The sequence below is a fragment of the Toxorhynchites rutilus genome, chromosome 3 (genome assembly GCF_029784135.1).
Source record: "Toxorhynchites rutilus septentrionalis strain SRP chromosome 3, ASM2978413v1, whole genome shotgun sequence".
In the NCBI taxonomy this organism is placed as follows: domain Eukaryota; kingdom Metazoa; phylum Arthropoda; class Insecta; order Diptera; family Culicidae; genus Toxorhynchites; species Toxorhynchites rutilus.
Window position 1 is genome coordinate 166,538,253 of NC_073746.1, and position 22,180 is coordinate 166,560,432.

Here is a 22,180-nt window from a genome sequence, read left to right on the forward strand (position 1 = left end):
CATTTGCGAATAAATTTTGATAATTTGTGGCACTGATTATAACATATATCGAAAGAACGATTCTGCGTAATATACTTTTGAAAACTCTTAATAAACGTTACATTTTTCGTAGAGTGAGCCCCCTATATAGAAATCAAAGACGTAGTCCTACGTCAATAAACAAATCTTGGGGAATTTCCGATTTGTTCGGTATATAAATCGTCTAAATCCGTTCGCGGCAATAATAGTTATTAACGTTAACTTTATTTCATAAAAACGTGACCTGTTTCTGACCTGTTTCGTGACCTGTGATCTGATATAAAATAAATAAAAGACGTAGTTCTACGTCAAAAGTATCGTCTATATTTCTGGACTGGAGCCCGAGGGACCTATTCGCATACAGAAACAAATTCTGCTACATAAAATCACCTTCGGCACGAGGGCTATGGCAGGCGTAGCGGCTAACGCAGTCAACTATGTTTACGTTATGCTACATAATGATGACGCTTTATGCTATGCTGCCACGCTCAGGGCTCGCAGCAATGCTGAGTAAAAGCACGTTTTGAGAGTTAGCCAGTTAGCCTCTCAGAGTGCATGCAACACATTTCGCTCACTCTCCACTTGCTCTCTCTCTCTTCTGTTCAACACAAGGTCTCGCTGTGTTCGAAGGTCCTGTCGATCTTTATTCTCGTCGAAGACTCTGTCGATTCCGGTTGTTGTGCAACCCAATCCGTTTGAGCTTTCCGTCTTCAGTGCTTAGTGCTACGATAAGAGCAGTGTTTGCTGCTGAAGCTTTGGAGCGCTTGCTTGTTTCGTGTATGCTTTGCGGTATGAATTATTGTGATACCCCTCGGCATTCGCGCTGGTGATTCGGTGTGCGAGGAGCGCGAAGAATCCTTCTCCCATTCCCCGGAGGATCATTGCAACGTGAGTTTAATCAAGTTTGACCGGGTGGAAAGTGAAGGCGCCTGTTTCTGATCCAAGCCGATTTCACGTGTTTCGAAAATTTTAAAAGTTGTTGTGGAAGTTGTGTGTGAACGAGGTGTAGAATTACCACCGCGCTTTGGATGCTGTAACAGTATCCCTGGGAGTATTCCTGAGCAGTGTTATCGATACCAGAAGGTAATAAAGAGAAAAGTTAACTTTTGCCTTCGCCGAATGTGAAACGGAGCAACAGAATAGAAGAATAGAATTAATGTGTACATTTTAGATTTATCCCCGGAACGATACGTCGCGACTATTGTGGAACGTGAAAGATTTATACGCTGCCAGGCGTAAGGCAATTTCGGATCGTCCTGACGCATCGTTTTGCAAGTGTTCGCAGTGTGTTTTCTTCTTCCGGAAGGCATATCCCACGATGAGCTGAGCTCGGTCCTCCTCCTCCTCCCAGCATCGACAGTAAAAGCCAAATGAAAACAAATAAATTTACGAATCAGGCAAGCGAAGTGAAATAAATAACAGGAGAATAAATGTTTATTGCATCCACATGGTTAAGCCACCAGTAAAAAGCTCCCCCAACTTGGCCGAGAGTTTGGATTAGCCGCGAAGGCAGCAAAAAGGAGTGCTGCTGTGATCTTCGACGGTTTATGTGTTTTTTTTTTCGGTGAGTGCTTACTTTCCCGAATCCGAGTTGTTCCTCTCATTAGTGCGCTTCCGAGCCTGGCTCGGCGGTAAATTGTTAAGTGAAGTAAATTTGGTTTGGTGAATTATTGCGCCGAAGATAATAAAAACAGCGTGAAATCAGCGGTGGAAAGTATTTATCGCCCGAAGAAGTCTCACGGAAGAATTTGGATTGGGTGCAAGCGTGATCTCATCGGGGCTGAGAAGTGTTGTGTTTTATTGGTGGCAAAATCAGTTCCTAGGAGGAAGTGTCAGTAGCAGACGTTGTTTGCATTGTCAACTTTAAGCTCGACTGCTCATCGGCCGTTTGTGTGAAAGTACCTAGAGGAAATTTTTGAACGAATCCACCTGTAAGTAAACTATCATTGCTCGTATGTTGTTTTGTTTGTAGTTCCGGTATGCTATTTTTTTTTGTTATTTCAAGTTTTAAGTTGCTTATTATCTTTTTAACGTGTCTACAGGCGCAGCAATTCCACAGCTGTGAAGTTGAACAACATCGGTTTCGACGCTCTTTATTGGCGGAAATTCGTTTGCATATGAGTCACGTAATTTATATGTCCCATACGCCTCAGGTGCGGAATTTTGGTGAGGACTCTTATAAGTTGGTGGATTCAATGTGTGTAAAGAAGGTTCCAATAGATAATTCTGATAAACATAAATATGTTATATACTGCAGTTCTACGCATAGTTGTCCTTTTTTGACAATTTTCACTTTTCTCCATAAAACGATGTTTTTATCCATAATCTTCCTGAAAACACAAAAAAAAACTTATTGTTTGTTCTTAGTATTTAAAAAAACAACATCAAATTCCATTAACCCATGTTAATATACTAGGCGTAATTGTTCAATCACGAATTTTAAGCCCGTAATCAAGCTTCATTAATTCAAGTAAGGGAGTCTTGTCGCATTTCATTAAACAATACACTGCGGTTCACAACTATAGAACCACTCATTTTTTTGTGAGTTTCCAGAGATATATAAGAAGTCGGTTGAATTGAAGTATATAATGTTGGATATAACAACTATCTTTATTTAATTGACTGACCATTTGAACTTTATTTTTGTGTTCAGGTTCGAAATGTTTCATAACTATAGAACCATATGGAAACACTCTCACTCCTTTACAAAATTAACGTCAATTTCACATGATTTACAATAATTTCCTAATACGTAGGTTATCTTTAGTTCTCAATCAGTTCAAATAACCCATTCGGGGTGATTTTGACCAATCTGCGCTTTGTTGTAGTGTGTATCTCGTTCTACGTAGAGGATACTACTCGTTTAAGCTTTTCAAATCACTCATACTGCTTGGAAGGTGCATCTACTATTCGTACGATCACTCCTCATATGTTCTTGATAGGGTTTTGATCTGGTAAACAAGCTGACCCGTCCTGAATCTGAAGCCCCTATTCAATAAACCTTGCCTCGACTTTCCGGATGTTATGAATTGATGCCAAATTACTCATTGTTTTTTATGTAAAATGATTCTGTACTACTTCTTTGTACTTTTGACTGTTCATTCGTGTTGATGGTAAGTTCTATAGATATTAAACACTGGAATTTTTGTTTTTTGAATGTCTCGCGCGTGAACACAACAATAAAGTTCAAATGGCCAGTCTTTTAAATGAAGATAGTTGTTACATCCTACACTATATACTTCAATTCAACCAACTTCTTACATATTTCTGGAAACTCAGAAAGAATGAGTGGTACTATAGTTGTGAAACGCAGTCCAGTTTAGTGCTCATAAAAAACCCGATGTATTGCTAAACTGAAATATTTTAAGCTTCTTATAGACAAATATGGCAGAAAACTTTGATTGCGTTTTACTCAGTTACTGATTTTGGAACATGGGACAACTATGCGTAGAACAGCAGTATAGTAGAACCTCGGTTATCCGCGAGTGGATGATCTGCGAATGCAGGTTCCATAAAAATACTATAGGTCTCTCGAAATTTGTCAGTGAGGTGTAGGCATTGGTTATTTTGTTCTGGTCATGGGTTTCACATTATCTGACCACTGCACAGGGCTATCGCTGGCTATCAAACAAAAAAAAAGTATAAGAGTCTGTACCTAGAGGTACGGACGGATACTGGTATTTGAGGGCAATTGCTTTTGAATTGAGTTTTTTTGTAACTGTTCAGAGATTCATAAATTTAATTTATTCAAAACTTCAAGTTGTTGCCCTAGAAAACCCGTTTGATATATTAGGCTGTCAAAAAAGTCCTGCGGTATTTCCGTGAGGTGTCGTTGTAAGCGCGTAGTTCTAGTTGTATTCATTGTATCGAGTCATACTATAGCTTGTTGGAAAGGTATTTAGGCGCGGTAGGCGCGCTATAATATAGTCCTTGACAGTGTTTTGTTTGGTTTAGTCGTTCGTGAGTTATAGTGTCGCAAATATGGAGCAAAATAAAGAGAAAATCCGACATATTTATATTTATATTTTACAGTACTACTATGACAAAGGCAAAAATGCATCTCAAGCTGCCAATAAAATTTGTGCGGTTTATGGACCCGATACAGTTTCCATTTCCACCGCACAACGATGGTTTCAACGTTTTCGTTCTGGTGTAGAGGTCGTCGAAGATGCGCCACGCTCCGGAAGGCCTGTCGTCGAAAATTGCGACAAAATCGCTGAATTAGACGAGATAGACCGGCATAGTAGCAGCCGTAGCATCGGCCAAGAGCTGGGGATAAGTCATCAAACCGTTATTAACCATTTGAAGAAGCTTGGATTCACAAAGAAGCTCGATGTATGGGTGCCACACACGTTGACGCAAAAAAACATCTTTGACCGTATCGACGCATGTGAATCGCTGCTGAATTGCAACAAAATCGACCCGTTTCTGAACCGGATGGTGACTGGCGATGAAAAGTGGGTCACTTACGACAACGTGAAGGGCAAACGGTCGTGGTCGAAGCCCGCTGAAGCGGCTCAGACGGTGGCCAAGCCCTCATTAACGGCCAGGAAGGTTCTGCTGTGTGTTTGGTGGGATTGTCAAGGAATAATCTATTATGAGCTGCTTCTCTATGGCCAAACGCTCAATTCGGACCTATACTGCCAACAACTGGACCGCTTGAAGGTAGCACTCATGAAGAAGAGGCCATCTTTGATAAACAGAGGCCGCATTGTCTTCCATCAGGACAACGCCAGGCCACACACTTCTTTGGTGACGCGCCAGAAGCTCCGGGAGCTCGAATGGGAGGTTCTTTTGCATCCGCCGTATAGTCCGGACCTTGCACCAAGTGACTACCATCTGTTTTTGTCCATGGCGAACGAGCTAGGTAGTCAGAAGTTAGCCACAAAAGAGGCCTGTGAAAATTGGCTATCCGAGTTTTTTCCGAGGAAGCGAGCTTCTATAACAGGGGTATTATGAAGTTGGCATCTCGTTGGGAACAAGTCATCGAACAAAACGGCACATATTTGACTTAAAACAGATGATTGTAACTAATTTTATGAACAAATGAAAATTCAAAAAAAATACCGCAGGACTTTTTTGACAGCCTATTATGAACTGAACTGAACTTCAAACTCCCGTCACAAAATATGAATATGAATTTTACCTTATTGTTGAAAGCTATAGTAATGCTTATGAAATGATTAGTAACTATCAATCGCATTTATACAACATGCAAAAAATGCAAAAAAAATGTAATGGCTGTGGTATTGTATTAAATGTTATGCAAAGTGTCCGGATTCAAAAGCATAACTGTATATACTAATGTTCATGATCGTTTTTTTCATGAATTATTCTCACTTTTCTCTGAGATCTCATTTCCCTTTCCATTGATCCTACCAATGATCTAAAATCTGTATTGTTGGTGCATAACCTCATTGAATGGGTCACTAGTTCTTTCATACCGTTTGCGAACAGTTCTCATTTCTACTTTGGAGGCTAACGCCCGAATTATATGCAATTTGGGTTTGTGGCCTTTTCCCACAGGGCAAGCGGCTCTCATGGAATATTTTAGGAATGGAATTCTAAAACAAAATATATGGTTTTTCATTCGCCACGCAAGAAAATCTGTCAACATCTCGATCCGTCTGTCAGAAACATGTCAATTGAGAAGGTCACATCTTTGAAATATTTAGGGCTACACTTAGATTCTTGTCTTTCATGGGACACTCATATAAATCATGTATCGAGAAAAGTTTCAACTCTATGTGGTCTCATGAAAAGAGTACGTTGTTTTGTGCCTAAAGAAGCGCTGCTGCGTTTTTATTTCGCATGTATTCATTCCATACTCCAATATTTAATCGTTGTGTGGGGTCATGCTGCCAAATCAAAACTAAAAAAAATCCAAACACTTCAGAACAGATGTGTGAAAGTAATCTTTAATCTACCGTTCCGATATCCGACAATTTCGATCTACACTAGTTTACACCACAGAATTATTCCTATTTTAGGATTGTGTGATACTCAAACTATTATGTTTGTACATAATACATTGCATAATCGTAATTTCCATCATAACATAAATTTTTCAACTCGAGTGAACCTTCCGAATACGAGAAATGCAAATGAGTTAACAAGAAGTAGAGCATACACAAACTTGGGTTTCACGCGCATTATGAGCTACGGTCCATTAAAATTCAATTTACTTCCTAATGATTTGAAATCAATAACCAATAACAATATATTCAAAAGTAAGCTGAAACATCATATAATCAGGAACGTAAATGAATACATTCTTTAAATGTGCCAACCAATTTAAAATTTAGACTTTACCATTCTGATTTTTTATAATTTTTTTATTTTTTTTATTGTTATAAAGTTTTAAATTAATTCAAAATAGTCTCCAAAGTCATTAATGTTATCACCGTTTTGTTTTTATTTTATCTTTAATTTTTTTTTTGTTTCCTATCTTAAGTGAACCCCTTCAAAGGAACTAAGTTCCACTGGGGTTTGACTAAGTTTAGTTTATTAGTTAATAGTTTACTCTCCATGGTTTAGCTGTTAGTAAGTGTCCACTACCAGTGGGCTCCCTATGAGCCTATTGGTGTGGGGGTCAGTGGAGGGTAAAAAAAAAAGCAGCCAATAAAATCTAGAAAACATGCCTACTTTATTCGCCAAATTGATTACAGGTCGGACTCGATTATATATAATCGCAATTTCACTTTGAACGTTAATTTTCGAATCCAATATCACATCGAATCACAAAAAAGCTATTTTTCTATTAATGTTTGACATTCATACATTAATGAAAAAATTGTTTTCTTGAGATTCGATTATGTATAGGATTTGAAAATAATTGTTGAAAAAAAATGGTCGACTATATATAATCGAGTCCGACCTGTACTTGTTTTACTATCTTCACTGTTTGTGTAATAAAAAAAATGCGGAATGGATTTGAGATCTAATGGTACATATTATAACATACATAGCAATAATGAATTTGTGTAATGTGTATTAGAAATCTCTTTATTTTTCGTTACATTTTTCGTAGAGTGACCCTGCTATATAGAAATCAAAGACGTCGTTTTATATTAAAAGAAAATTGCCTCATTTACCCTTTATTGCTATAATATTTAAGTGTTTAAATCCCCAATTTGGGAGCAATATCATAAAATCTATTTTTTATGACTTATCAAAGCTTGGCGAACTGACGTTTTTTTAAAAAAGGTACATTAGTTTGAAACGCTCTGCAGCTCCAATGATAGCTGGGATTGTTTTGGCGTCAACGGAAGAAGTTGTTCGAAAAACTATACGAAACAAATCTCCTTCTTTAGATATTCTGAATTTTGGTCATATTAGGCCTGAAAAAGTGTATTTTTTTGTAGCTGTAAAGCTACAATATCGGAGTTTCACAACATTGAAAAGATGCGGACATTGTAAACGAAGTAAACGAAGATTATTGGCATTATGGAATATCTTCGCTACGTTGCTTTGAATGCACGATTCATATTTCATATCGGCTGGGATTTATGCGCTGTCGAAAATCTGGGTTTGAAACACATTCCATGCCACAAGAAAAATTCCGGTAAAAACAAACCGGTATTTCAGCTCAGCAGAAAAGTAGTTGTAAAAAATCTCCAGTTGAAGTAGTATTTATATTGAAGAAAACAATGGTTGAATTAGGAAAAGATAATGGTGAATCTGATAATAGTTATGAAGAAGAAAAAGGAGAAAAAGGAGAGGAAGAAGAAAAAGAAGAAGATGAAGAAGAGGATGAAGATGATTGTTCTAATTAGTAATTTAAAAAAAAGAATTATATTTATAGCAAAATTTGTTTGATTTGAGGGATCGTCCATAAACTACGCCATCTTTTGACGTAGGACTACGTCTTTGATTTCTGTATAGGGACACTACTAAATTGAAAAAGAAACATGCATCGAAATATCAAAGGATTTCAAACGCAGATTACGTAAGACAGTTATTGCCATATTTGATATACTGTATAACATCAGACGAGAAATTTATCCAGCAAACAAAATTCACAAATTTGTCAGTGGTTCTGAACACACGCTATTTTATACGTGTAATACGAGTAATTTTCGTGTACGATACAAAAAAAATCTAGCTCTCCTGTAGTATATATCAAACCACGTTGAACTCAAACATCGATACATGCATACGTGATACATGAGAGAGAGAGAAACGAATTCATTTTGAGGGGGGTCACTTCAATATGCTTTGTAGTCCATTTGACGGGGAAGAATGAAATGCGATAGTCGAGTCGTAGAGTGAGATAGCAACTAAACGTCCGACTGATTGACTGTTGAGTCATGATGACGGAGAAACTGTTGGAAGAAGCCAAAACTCATTTCCAGCTGAATACGAAGGTGACTTTCTTCATAGTCCGCTGACTATCCTCAGTTGAATATGACTTTGCTGAACCCTGGTTACGAGCATAATATCTACGTGGCAACGAAGGAGAAAATGCTGTTCTATTCTTCTTTAATACGCTTAAGTTTAATATGAACTGATAAATAATAGTTTCTTACCCTACTAAGCGAAATTACATAAATAAAGAAGATGTGATAGTGATTGTTTTACTAATGGCATTTTAGGCAGGTTTGGGTAAATCGATATGACATAGTCAGAGCTTTGAGTTTTTCGTGTTTATGTTGGAATATCTATATGGAATTTATTTTCAATAGTTGACTATTGAGTATATAAAGCATTAATAATTAATGTTTCTAGATTCTTACCACTTCAACTCTTACAAACAGTTTGAAGGATAGAAGTTCATATTGTTTATTGTTTATTGTTTATAATTAAGTTTATCTGACAAATATAATAAATATAACAAATATAACATGTTCAGATATCTGTAATTTTTAATCTTTTGATACATCAAATGAAGATCCCGGGAAAACAGTTGTTTATAGTATGAGTTATAGTTCGGAATTCTATCTTGGACACTCGACACTTTTTGATATTTTTATATCAATGTTCAAAAATGTGCACAAAATACAGTATAGTCCTTACCACCCTTTTCTTCTATTTATTTAATTACGAATCGATTGGACAACAACCTGAACATTAATCTAATAAAATCTCTATCAACGTTTAAACTTTTCAGCTAGGCTTTTGTCAAATACTTGGGGAGAATAGAGTAAAACAATTCAAGATGATCTCTAGAATAATTCCAAGATCATCCCTCCATTCATTCTGCCAACTGATAAATGCCAATTATCGGCAGATGGAGAATAATATTACGCATTGACTCAGATTGTGACCTAACGCCTGTATGTAGGCAACAAGATGGCTCGTTGCGTTGTGGGGGAAAACGAGGCTAGTAAAATCGAAACAACATACCTATTTTAAACCTCAAATTGTTTACTTTTTTTACTATATTCACTGTTCATGTTTCAAGCGAATGGCTGGATACATTTCTCTTCTAATGGTATACAACATAACATACATCGCAATAACAATCTTGCGTAATATACGTCTGAAATCTCTTAATAAATCGTTACAAGCCTCATTTTCAATTTCGTGGATGACCCCCTTATATAGAAATTAAAGACGTAGTTCTACGTCAAAAGTAGAATTTACGGATTCTGAACAATTGAAAGAATTCAAACGCAACTTTTCCAACAATCACAGTCCTATGTGAAGCTCTCGTGTGTGCCCCTAGGCTCAGACCTTTTTCTTCAGATCTTCGTTTTCACTAGAGAGTGGGGCTGCTTGTGATCTTTTAATGAAAAAAGGTTAGTAAAAAAATACTACGGGGGGAGGGTGTCATAAAATTGGATTACGAGATTTATGGACGACCCCTAATAAAAAATGAATAGCAGATTCGTGTTCAACATCCCGAAATTATGTAAACACTACATGGGCTGAAAAGTCCTGAGATTTTTAAGGAAACAATCGTTTTTTGAGCAAAGCTGTATTTATTCCTTAACATAGTTTTCTTCAAGGGAAATACACTTGGTATAGCGAGTTTCCAACATTTCGATTCCCTTTCTGTAGTACGAAACGTCTAAGTCTTCGAAATATGCCTAAGTGCCACTTTGCAGACTGCCTTTTGGACTCAGGAGCAGAGTGGCCATAATAAAATCTGTTTTTTGGTTTCAAAAAATCTTTTTATCTGAGTTTTTTCTCAGAAACTCTGTATCGAAATCCCTTTACGGTCGTTTGTCTCAACCACCACAGCAAAGAAGTATATTGCTATTTTCATTTATGCAACAATGTATCAGTTCATACTTTTTATAAACGAATTTTCATGTCTTGTGAACTTACTCACGGACCAAAACGGTAAATACTTATCAGAAGTATACAAAAAATAAAGGAATCTTGTTCATCTTTCATAATCTAACATCTCTGGTTTTCAAGTAAAAATGATTGCGACAGTACGACACACATGTCGAATTTGATACAACCGCAAAGGGTTAAATTTTTTATTTCAATTTTGAAGCATAATCTTAGCTTCAGTATCATTGATTGCCATAATTATTATGAATTTGACGATATTGATGGTATCCACTTACAAATTTTCATTCACTGTGTTTTAGTAGGAAAAAGATAAACAGTGTTATTTATTTATAGGTAAAGGCGATTTTTTTTTATCCCATCTGACTTATTAGGCTCATTTAGCTATTCAGCTGTAACAGAGCCGAATTTATTTGTGTACATTTTTATCTCACGATAAGTTTGTTGTATATTACACATTAGCCATTTTTTAGCGTAAGAGTATTCCTATTCTATCGATACATATGTCGCCTTTTTTTCGGCGTGAGAATATTCCTATTGTTCGAATGTTCACAGTTGGAATGAACACAGCGGGACTGTTGATATGAGCTCCATTGTTGTGTTATTAATAGTACTTAATACTTAATAGTATTAATAGTAGTATACAGTGGTGTCGAGTGAAGCTTTTGCACCCGGGGCGGAAGACCCCACCCCCCGCCAGAAATAATATTTATCCAATTTCTTCATATAAATTTCGTTCATTCTGCAACCCTAAAATCGTGCACCCGGGGGCTGTCCGCCCCCTCCACACCCCCAGTCGATGCCACTGGTTGTATAGCTAGCCGATGACGCAGACTTTTGCATCTTTTCGCCTTATATTGATCATGAGAAAGCAGTACTACTTGCTTCATATGAAGGCCAAAATGACTCTCATTCAGACTGATTGGAATGGTATATGAATAAAATTGGTTAGTTGGAAAAAAAAAAATATTGATATCAAGCCATAACTAATATTGGATCATTATTATGAAAAATCTGTAAATCTGTATGAAAACCTCAAAAATCTGTAATCTGTATCTACAGATTCTTGGTTTCAAAAAGTCTGAAAAATCTTTATAAATACAGATTATTCTGTAGCTATGGTAACCCTGCTCAGGAGTGTGGTTATGGAACCACGTTTCATCTATTGTCACAAAACGTCGAAAGAAGTCCACTCGATTACGCTTCAACAACACCAAACCGACTGTTGAATCATCAACGCGTCGCTGTTTTTGGTCGACGGTCAGCAAACGCGGCACCCATCGCACGGATAGCTTTTTCATGTCCAAAATGTCTTGCGAAATGTATCCCACTCGTGGAGGCGATCTGGCGTAGTGGTAACATCCCTCTCACGCAGAGATTACGAGTTCAATTCTCACTCCCGACATTCTTCCAAAAATGGAAGTAAAAGTGACGAACCAGTCACTATAATAGAGAAAAAAAATGTATCCCACTCGTTCTTTTGAAATGCCTACGGCCTTAGCTAACTCGCGTAACTTCACTTTACGATCGTTCAAAACGACTCGATGCACTTGTTTGCCGATTTCTGGATTCGTAGTCTCTTTTGGCCTTCCAGAGTGAGGTGCATCTGCGGTGCGGTACTATTGTTCTCGATGGAGCAGAAGTGGAATAACATTTCGTCAACCACTGCATTGATTGTTCAGGAGTTTTTCCCATCAAAAACAATACTTGATCAAAATACGATATTCCTCTTTTTCCATTTTCTATACGAACACTCAGGTAGTGACACCTAAACAACTGTAGTCTGTGGACAAATAAACGAAATGACATGAAACTTCATGCATAAACTAATGACAGATGAACCTCTCGAAATGAATCTTGTTCAGTTTTTTTAGTGGAGCCATCTGTTGAAAAATCCCGCGACTTTTCAGCCCAGTTTTATTGGTCAAAATCTGTTTAAACCTTGGGATATTATGGTGTAACTTTCCATGTAAATTTTGATTGTTTCCTGCTACCATTTATATGAAACACGAATTGTGCACTTAACGTATCCATAGTCGATAGCGCACCATGATCGAATGAAATAGTTGAAGTACAGATACAGCACGATGGGATTGGCCCGCGTTTGAATTACACAACATTGACTGCCAATTGTTTTAGACAAGTTGAATTACTCAATGTTTGCCCTAACGTTAGCACACAACATTGTTTTGTTACAAAACTCACAGTGTTCCATTCATTATTGAATTATCTTTTCTCGAAAACATGCATACAGCAAATTCGAACCGACCTTCTTCCAAAGTTAAACTCAATTAGCAACTCCATCTCAAAAACAAACAGAGATCTAAATACAAACAATTCCGTGTCGAAAATTAGTCGCACGCTGATCTACACATTCCTCCAACCAAACCAACTAGACTAGAATTTGTACGTGTGCCCTGGGTCGAGTTTGACAGCTTAAGTGGCCGCGCTCTGACCGAACACAACAACCACTGTGAAGTGTAAAAATTTGTCAAAAACCATGCACTCGTTGTGGCTCTAGTCGAGTGGTGCCAAAACGAGCGCTACATATTAATTTTCTGAGCAAATAGCAACTTTTTGCGTTACGCCGGGGCACGTTTCGCAGCGCGGTCATGTTGACGTTGAGCCGCAAAGTTCGCCGTGCGTTGTCACCAACCTCCCAACTACACAATGGCTAATCCTAGCACTGGAAATTAGTTTTTCAGGCCGAGTGCATGAAGTGGACAGAGGGAAAGGGCGTACGCACATGAGTAACTAGACCCGGGCATTCGAGAGGGAACGGAAGAGTAGCAGCGGTGTGGGCGTTTTCTCACGGTTCGGCAGTGGCGGCGGCCAGTTCAATCATATATTTATGAGCTTCGTTATGTCGAACCGTGTGTCGGAGTGCCTCGAGTGTTCTCACAAAGGATTGTTTCCGCTTCGTGTGTTCGAGGCTGAGCGGGTCGGAAGTGCTTATTTGAGGACACCTTTGCGGTCGTATCCGGCGTGACAATAGCAGCATAGGGGAAGGCGACTGAGAAACTGTCTCATGAATGGGGTCGGACTGCTCTTTTGGTGTGGAGCGAGATGAAGTTTTTGCTCTACAATGTGGAGTGTGCGGAAATGCAGAAAAAAAACTTTCTGAATTGATATAATTGAATCTGATGGGTTGTCTGCGAGAGTCTTCTTTTTTTTGGAAACGTGGCAGTGGACTAAAATTGAATGGCTGCGTTTAATATTGTCTCTGTGAAAGAATTCTACATGAGATCTACATAATTCTGACAATTTTATATCACCATTAGGCGATGGTTCGAGGGGGTCCGTGTACCCGAACATTGGACATGACTTCTTTTCCATACAATATATCAGACCAGATAGTTAGAATTTCAAATGAAATTTCAGGGAACAAGTATTGAAATATAGAGGAACTGCGAGTAATACGAACAAGTTAAGAAAGACTGCGATTATATCTTTGGAAATTTAAGTTTTTCCATATCATAACCCTTCATGGTCATATTAAATTTGTGCAGGAATGTCGTACTGGTCGGAATTATTTAGAAAAAGAAAATGAAGTGATAACTTGTAAGATTATGGAAAATTTTCGGAAAACGCGTGGAAATTCGGTCTTGATATTGTTCGCGCCCGACTCGACCGCTCCGGAATGACGTCATCGTTGCACGCATTGAGCGCATGCGCGGGACATGCATCACCGACATCACCATGCACCGACGAACCAATATTCATCGCTAACACTACCCGTTCACAACTACATAAAAAGAGGTGGCGGTCGAGAGCTTGTTCATTCTGTTTTTACACGTTATATTGTAACATCGTCAAATAAACCACTAGTTGGAAGAAAAGTGTTTGACTTCCAAGTGCACTCTTGCCTTCCGAATAAACCTTCGCACCATCGATATCTGGCTAGTAGACTGCTGTGGAAACCAATACCTGCCTTTCTCAAGGCGGAAGAAAGAGTTAATTTCCACACAGTTGAAACGTTCTTCCCGCTTTACAGTCCACTGCCTTGGCGCTGAGGAACGCGCCAACAGATATAATACTGCTACGATTATTTTATTTGGACTGACTGATTCTCACAAATGCTTTAGCTTTTGTAATTCTTCTTTTTTTAAAGTGTGTGTGTTTTTTATAACATACGCAGTATTTTTTTTGTATAAATTTTTTTAGGATCTACTTCAATTAGGTATTTTATAAATTGCGAATAGGATAACAAATTTCTGCCATTAACACATATTGCATAGCACATTTCCTTATTCTATTTTAGAGGCGAATAAGCTGTAAAGTTTAAAGCTTCTTTAAAACAAAACAAAAAACAATTAACTCAATCTTTTCAATGAACACATCTTTCTATGAACACAATGCTTTCACTAAGCGGTGTGTGCAATGAGCACAGCAACAACATTCCCAAATAAACTTTCAGCGTCAACACCATATTAGCTCATTACTGACTAAAGTACGACTGAATTTTGATTATTTTGTTGTCTTTTGCTTACATAATCCCCGTTTTTGCGATTGTTGCATTTTAACGTATATGCGAGTAAAATCGACCTCTTTTATTCATTACATTGTTCACTTGGCTGTCATACAAATGAAACACAAATTTCTACATTACTCGAGAATTAATCAAGCAAATGTAACCAAATAAGGCATATGGAGGTTTTAGGGTGCAAAAAATGTTTCTATGGTGATTAGATACTGCTTCCCCCTCACTTAGGGGACGGGGGGGGGGGGTGTGTCTGTCATACAAATGAAACACAAATTTCTACATTACTCGAGAATTGATCAAGCAAATGCAGCCAAATTAGGCATATGGAGGTTTTTGGGTGCAAAAAATGTTTCTATGGTGGTTAGACACTCCACCCCCTCTCTAAGGGGGGGGATGTCATACAAATGAAACACAAATTTCTACATTACTCGAGAACTAATCAAGCAAATGAAACCAAAATAGGCATATGGATGTTTTATGGTGCAATAAATGTTTCTATGGTGGTTAGATACTCATCCCCTTCTCTTTGGGGAGGGTGGGGGTTATGCTGCCGTACAAATGAAAAACAAATTTCTGCATTACTCGAAAACTAATCAAGCAAATGGAGCCAAATTTGGCATGTGAAGATTTTAGGGGGCACGAAACGTTTCTGTGGTGAATGGAAACTTGAATAATCTTGAACGAGAATTGTGTCTGAAAATAATCTGATATTATAATGATGAGTTTTGGTATAAGTACTAGGAATTTTTTAGTAAAAGGCAAATTCAACGGGGTCGATTAGAAGATCAATCAATGAACAGTTTTGCGATTGGACACATGAAATTGCGCTTAGTAAGAAAACGTGAATGTTTGAAGGTATTGATAACGGAAAACAAATTATGAGCGAGACGAAGTTTGCCGGGTCAGCTAGTAACGATATAAAAATGTTGGTCGGGTTTAGTGTAGTTTTTGAAACTACTTTTCGATTGACGGTGCGATAATTATTTATTGAATTATTCATTATCTTCATTCATTCTTTATTGAAACAAAAACCTCTCTGTATTGACCGTTCCTACAGGAACATTATAGGGATCAAATGAAAGCTGGTTGATAATGTTAAATGGATCTTCTATCGATTTAGTTGTAAAACAATTGTATTAGTCCACAAAAACTTTGAAAAGAACGGAAAGAAAGCGATTTTTAATTTATTTCCGATGTTTTTGTCCACTACATCCACACACGGAAGAACAAATGTGTTCAGAAAATATTTCGAAAAGCTTTTAGTTTAACCTTTGAATTTATGTACATCCAATCTCCTTACGTTGATTTTTCACGAAGCTACAGCATTTTAAAAATTACCTAAAAATTTCGACTTCGAACTAAGTTGAATTTGTAATTTTAAATCTTACTGCAGAACATTTTCAATTTTTTTAAGTTGGTGCTACTGTTAATATTTTTAATGTCAATTTTGAGCGCGATCTGTCATCTTGTTTGTTTACAGTGTCATTAAGAACCAGTTAACTTTTTTCTGCTCGGTGATTTTTGATATTGTTTCTATTGGTATATAAAGACAGCCATAAATCGGAATTGTCCGATTTATGGCTGTCTTTATTCTATCATATTTTCAGAATCAAACATTTATTCCATGTAAAGCAGAAACATGTTATTTGCAAATGGTTCAAAACATCATGAACGAGGATTGTGTTTGAAAATAATCTGATATTATAATGACGAGTTTTGGTAGAAGTACAGGTCGGACTCGATCATCCGGAATTTTAGACTCGATTATCCGGAGCATTTTTTTTTTATTTTCGAAAATTTTGAATAATTTGTATAATGATTCCATATTGAACAGTCAATATGGGTATCAAATGAAGGGCTTGACTAGTAGAACACAGGTATTTATAAGAAATGCAAATCCAAAATGGCCGCGTCCACAAAATGGCGCCATATATATATATATATATATATATATATATATATATCTTCTTCTTCTTATATGGCACTAACGTTCCTAGAGGAACTCCGCCGTCTCAACGTAGTATTACTTGCGTCATTTTCATCAGTACTTAGTTGAGATTTCTATGCCAAATAACACGCCTTGAATGTATTCTGAGTGGCAAGCTCTAGAATACGCGTGACCACAGTGCAAGTCAGAGGAAATTTCTTTGAAGAAAAATTTCCCCGACCGAACGGGAATCGAACCCGAACCCCCTGCATGTTAGGTTTGACGCTAACCACTCGGCCACGGGAGCACACATATATATATATATATATATATATATATATTTTTTTTTAAATTTTTTTTTCAGAACCTCATTTATATGGGTATCAAATGAAAGTGCTCGACAAGTAGAACATAGCAGGTCATGAAAAATCCAAACCCAAGATGGCCGCAGTTCCCAAATAACTAATTACTTTCTAAATAGTTTCATTCAGTTTGACCTGTTTGTACCTAACATTCTTCGGAATATTTTGATGATGTACTGTATTCCATTAGTCAAATCATTTCATTTGATACCGATATTGAGGGGATTGCGAAAGAATTCATAGTCGACCATTTAGTGGCGGCGACCTTTTTGAATTTATGTTCTTTATCATGTTTGGTATTCTCCAAGTCAAGCCATTCAGCCATTTTTTAGCGGCTATCAATTTTCTATTTATGTGGGACAACCCTACAGACATTCAAATATACATACAAACAGGTCAAGCTGAATGAAACTATTTAGAAAGTAATTAATTATTTGGGAACTGCGGCCATCTTGGATTTGGATTTTTCATAACCTGCTATGTTTTACTAGTCGAGCACTTTCATTTGATACCCATATTGATTAGGTTTTGAAAAAAATATATATGGCGCCATTTTGTGGTAGCGGCCATTTTGGATTTGCATTCTTCATGAATAACTGTGTTCTACTAGTCAATCCCTTTCATTTGATATACATATTGATGGGTCCTGAGAAAATATGTAATCCGCCATTTTGTAGCGGCCGCCATTTTGGATTTACTTTTTTTTTATAAATAAATATAACCTACTAATCAAGACCTTTCATTTGATACTCATATTGATGGAGTTTTGAAAAAATATATATGTCACCATTTTGTAGCGGCCGTCGTCTTGAATGTTCAAGATTTTGTAAGACGCAGTTTTATAATGACACCAGAGATAAAGATGTGTTCCAAAATTCAGATCAAACGGTCAACAGGAAGGAGGTTAAATTTCTATCAATGTGGTACAGCGCTACAGACAAAGTAACAAAGTTACAAAGTTACAAAGTCACAAACATACACACGTGTCCAAGCAAGATAACACTCTTTAATAAATAAGTACAAATCATAATTATATTACGTTTACCGAGAGAAAAATCGTTTTTTCATGAATCGATTATCCGGAGTGAAAAAAAAATCAATAATCGCCCTGTACTAAGAATTTTATAGTAAAAGGTAATTTCAAAGGGTCGATTAGAAGATCAACCAATGAACAGTTCTGCGATTGAACCCATGAACGTGCGCTCAGTAAGAAAACTTGATTGTTTGAAGGTGTTGATAACAAAAAAAATACGGGTGGGTAATGTCGAGGACATAACCGAAGTGACGTAGGACTGTACACTGGCCTTTGTTAATTAGGGTTTTAAATATATTGTTTTATTTTTGTCATAAATTTGGGTTTAGGAAAACCATCCAATGTCGTTCGATATAAAAGAATACAAACACACCTAGGGTAACGATCTTATTACATGCAAGAATTTTATTCGTCACATTTTTCACTAGGTTCACTGATTCCACTAGTGATTTGGCGGATACAGGATATCCGCCCAGTTTCGACACCGGATATTCGGTTCTTTAATAGCGAATGCGAAGCTATAAGAAATTACAGGCATACATGAAACAATAATTTGTTTAATTTCAGGAAGAAAAATACTCCTGGCCGCCATAGCAAATGTTTTAATCGATTTTTTTTCGAATTTCTAGAGCACAGATCCCAGAATTACACCGACTGCCCATATCAAACTGTCCTTAACCAACTTTTTACGCAAAAATTACAGTTGTTGGATATCAGAGCCCGAAAAAAAATCAAAGTATAGAATAATACATTAGCATAACGACCATTGTTGATTTTTTCATATTTTCACCAAAGCACTCAAAAGCACTAGGGTTTTCGGTACTTTCGTATTAGCGTCACCGGAGCCGAAAAACAATAGATAGCAATTTCATTGTACACACTGGCACTCAGATATGCCGTCGGAAGTGGCGGCCTTTCGAAAGCAAACCTGTGTTCCATCGATTGCCCGGTTAGTTTGAAACATAGGAGACGATCCTTTAGTTAGATCCGACCGAGCGTTAGCGAGCGTCGGACGGCATACATTTGCCCGGTTAATTTTTGCACTGAAATATAAATGATATATTTCAAAGCAAAACTTAACCGGGCAAATGCATTACGCATCCCAAATACGCATTTTCGTAGCACTAAAAAATGACAAAACACTGCGTACAACAAGGCAACAACAATACAAATAATATTTGAATGCCAGTGCGAACAATAAAAATGCTATCTATTGTATTTCGGCTCCGGTGACGCTAATACGAATGTACCGGGTTTTCTGTTCAACTTGCAACAAACAGTTTGACACGAACAGCGCTAACGTATTATTTATACACCCTTAGTGCAGATAAAAGCTTGTGTGGAGAAAATAAACGCTAACTCTTAATTTTGTCATTAAAAATCTTGGAAAAGACTATTTACCGACCACTGCCGTTTAGCGAAATTATGATGAAAATTTAATACGCAGATGCTTTCTCCCAAAGCTCAAAATACTCAAACGAGAGTCAAACGACATGCATTCTCTGAGTGAGACGATGATCTTCCCTTCCATCTGAAGCGACGCTTCCATCGATTCCAATATACCATGGATGGCGGTTAGGCTGCCGTGTTCCGCATCTCAATAGAGATTCCTGTCCCTTCTTCAGCGGCTTCGCACTGCATAAACTGTCTGCAAGTGTTCCGACATCTCGTGTGCTCAATATAGCTGCTCCTCGGTGCATTTTCTGCTTGGCGTCCGGCGATAGAATGAAGCCAAGCACCATTATCGCTCTCTTTATCTTATATATAAAATTCTCGTGTCACGATGTTCGTGGTCAAACTTCTTCGAAACGGCTCGACCGATTTTAATGATATTATACTCAAAAAACTTGGTAGGCATGAGAATAGGTCGTAAACTATATATGATACCGCTAGGATACCTATTACTTTATATTTGATACCGATTAGGGTGGTCCCATGCAAATCTGAATAACATAGTTTTCGTTTTTTTTTTTTTGCATAAATTTGGCTTGAAAAAAAACTTATAACCATATATAACCAATTTTCAACCTCATCTCCTTTTTTTATCGCGATATATGTATTTTTATATAAACGATACCAAATAATTGATTCGTCGTTCGTTTTTTAAACAGGACGAATTTATTTACGTTGTTTAATGCCAGATGGCACTTCGTCCTCTTCATCGAATTTCACCCTACACATACGCAAGTAACCTCTATTCGACTAAAACTAGGAATATCGCCGGCGTGCTGGAAGCCGTTTTGGATGAGCACAATGAAATATTGAAATTATTCTAATCACACCCATGCTCGGAATGCAAAATAACAATCACGCTATTGTCGTCAATACTGATAAAAAACCGATTGAAGAGCACGTGTGTAGATCCAATGCGCCACAGTTACTTTAATTATTAGGAATATCATTACTCATTTTGAATTAATATTTTAATATTATGTGGTTGGAGGAGACGAAACAAACAAAAGAGTGCCCTCGATGGATTCTTATGTGTGTCGTTTGATGAATTGGCGCAGTCAGGACAACGTCATTCTAGGATGTCTTGAGCTGTGTCAATAATCCATGGTCAACATATTCACAAAGGTAGAGAGCGAACGACTGTGATTCCTATGAGACAATCAACAGAAGCGGTTCGAGGAATGATAGCGAGACGCTATCATGAGTAACACCTACACAGCCTTTGTTCAAACGACAGCACGTATGTTCAAACAAAAGAAATGCAGTTTTTAATGGGTTCTATTACAAAATTACACGTATTTCGTCCAACATGTTGCTGGATGTATACAAGATTTATAGAAGAATCGTTAAGTTCGGACAGTCTTCTAAGTATTTAAACAACATCGAGTAATGATTTTCATCCAAATTTAAGCAATTTAAAATTATTTTTTTTAAAATTATTTTTAAGTAAGGATTTTTTTCTTCCACTTTTCATCAATTTGAGCTTTATATGAACTGAAAAATCGTAATGTAAAGCATATAGAAAATTGCTGAGGATATTTCCTATTAATTCGTGTATTTGGAATCAAAATTCATCAATTAATTAAAGAGCTATTAACGTTCAAAAACACTTTTTCACATCTAAATATTGAAATGGGCCCCTATATTGAAAGGTTAGACGTAGTCCTACGTCAAAATAAATTCTGGGCGGGACTAAGTTTGTCGGGTCAGCTAGTGACATATAAACGAGTCAACAATCATCAGTCGTAATTTAGATTGGTCGTATGATAATGAAAATTATGATTTTGTGTAGCTTCCATCCTATGTACCAAGCTTCAAAAAAATCGAGGAAAATCGCGTCAAATTTGCTGAATTTCCAAGAAATTTGATGTGGAGTTGCTCAATAATAAGTCGTTTCGCTCAAAGAGGCTCAGTATTAGATGTTTGCGAAACAGAGTTGAATGGACACTGGAGGTTCGGCATGTTTTGGGAGTTTTGTGTGGCTCTTTTGATCTTTGTTAACCATGATTTTGTAGGGAAAACTGAGAACGTTTAGATCATTAGCGTTTCGTGCGTTTCCTCAAGTTGTCTTGAGAAGTCGGGAAAAGCGTCCAAAAGAGCTGAAATACCCTATCTTCAGCTGGAGTTGAAAGAGTTAAGCTACGTTAATACTACTTAACATAGCTAATTTAATCTCGATAACAAGCGAGGTATTTAACAAACTGTAAATGTTTCATAGAGATATTGTATGTATAGTTTGTGAAAAATTATATAGATAGATAGACACCTATACCGGGGTTCAAGCGATTACAAGTGGTAGTTTTAGTGTAAAATTGAACTGTTGGTAGAATTTTCTCGAAGATTAAATTTACTGCTGCATTAGGTACAGTATTGAAGAAACCTAACAAGCGCACCGCAATATTTGCGAAGCGGGGAGAACGAACATATGTGTAGAAATACTGTTATGGATTAATATAATTATCTGTATATCATGAATTAGATTCAGTTGCATCATTAATGTATAACGGAACACGTTCATCAGCTAAACCAGTTTACTGTGGCTCATTCAATTAATATTCGATTCGAAGTCATTCTTCACGCGAGGTTCACATATTCTAGACTTCTATTACAACAAAATGTCAACAAGCACTTCATCAGTTCATCTCGACTCCTTCCAAGCTCGA

General features: G+C 37.1%; 1 protein-coding gene across 3 annotated transcripts in view; it reads left to right on the plus strand.

The window, feature by feature from the left end:
• Positions 1–678: 678 nt before the first annotated feature.
• LOC129779502 (uncharacterized) overlaps positions 679–22,180 on the plus strand; it is a 247,500-nt gene continuing 225,998 nt past the window's right edge. For all 3 annotated transcript variants that reach the window (XR_008743682.1, XM_055787007.1, XM_055787008.1), the window contains exon 1: positions 679–1,949. The gene's annotated coding sequence lies outside the window, so the exon portion shown is untranslated. The remainder of the gene's footprint in view (positions 1,950–22,180) is intronic.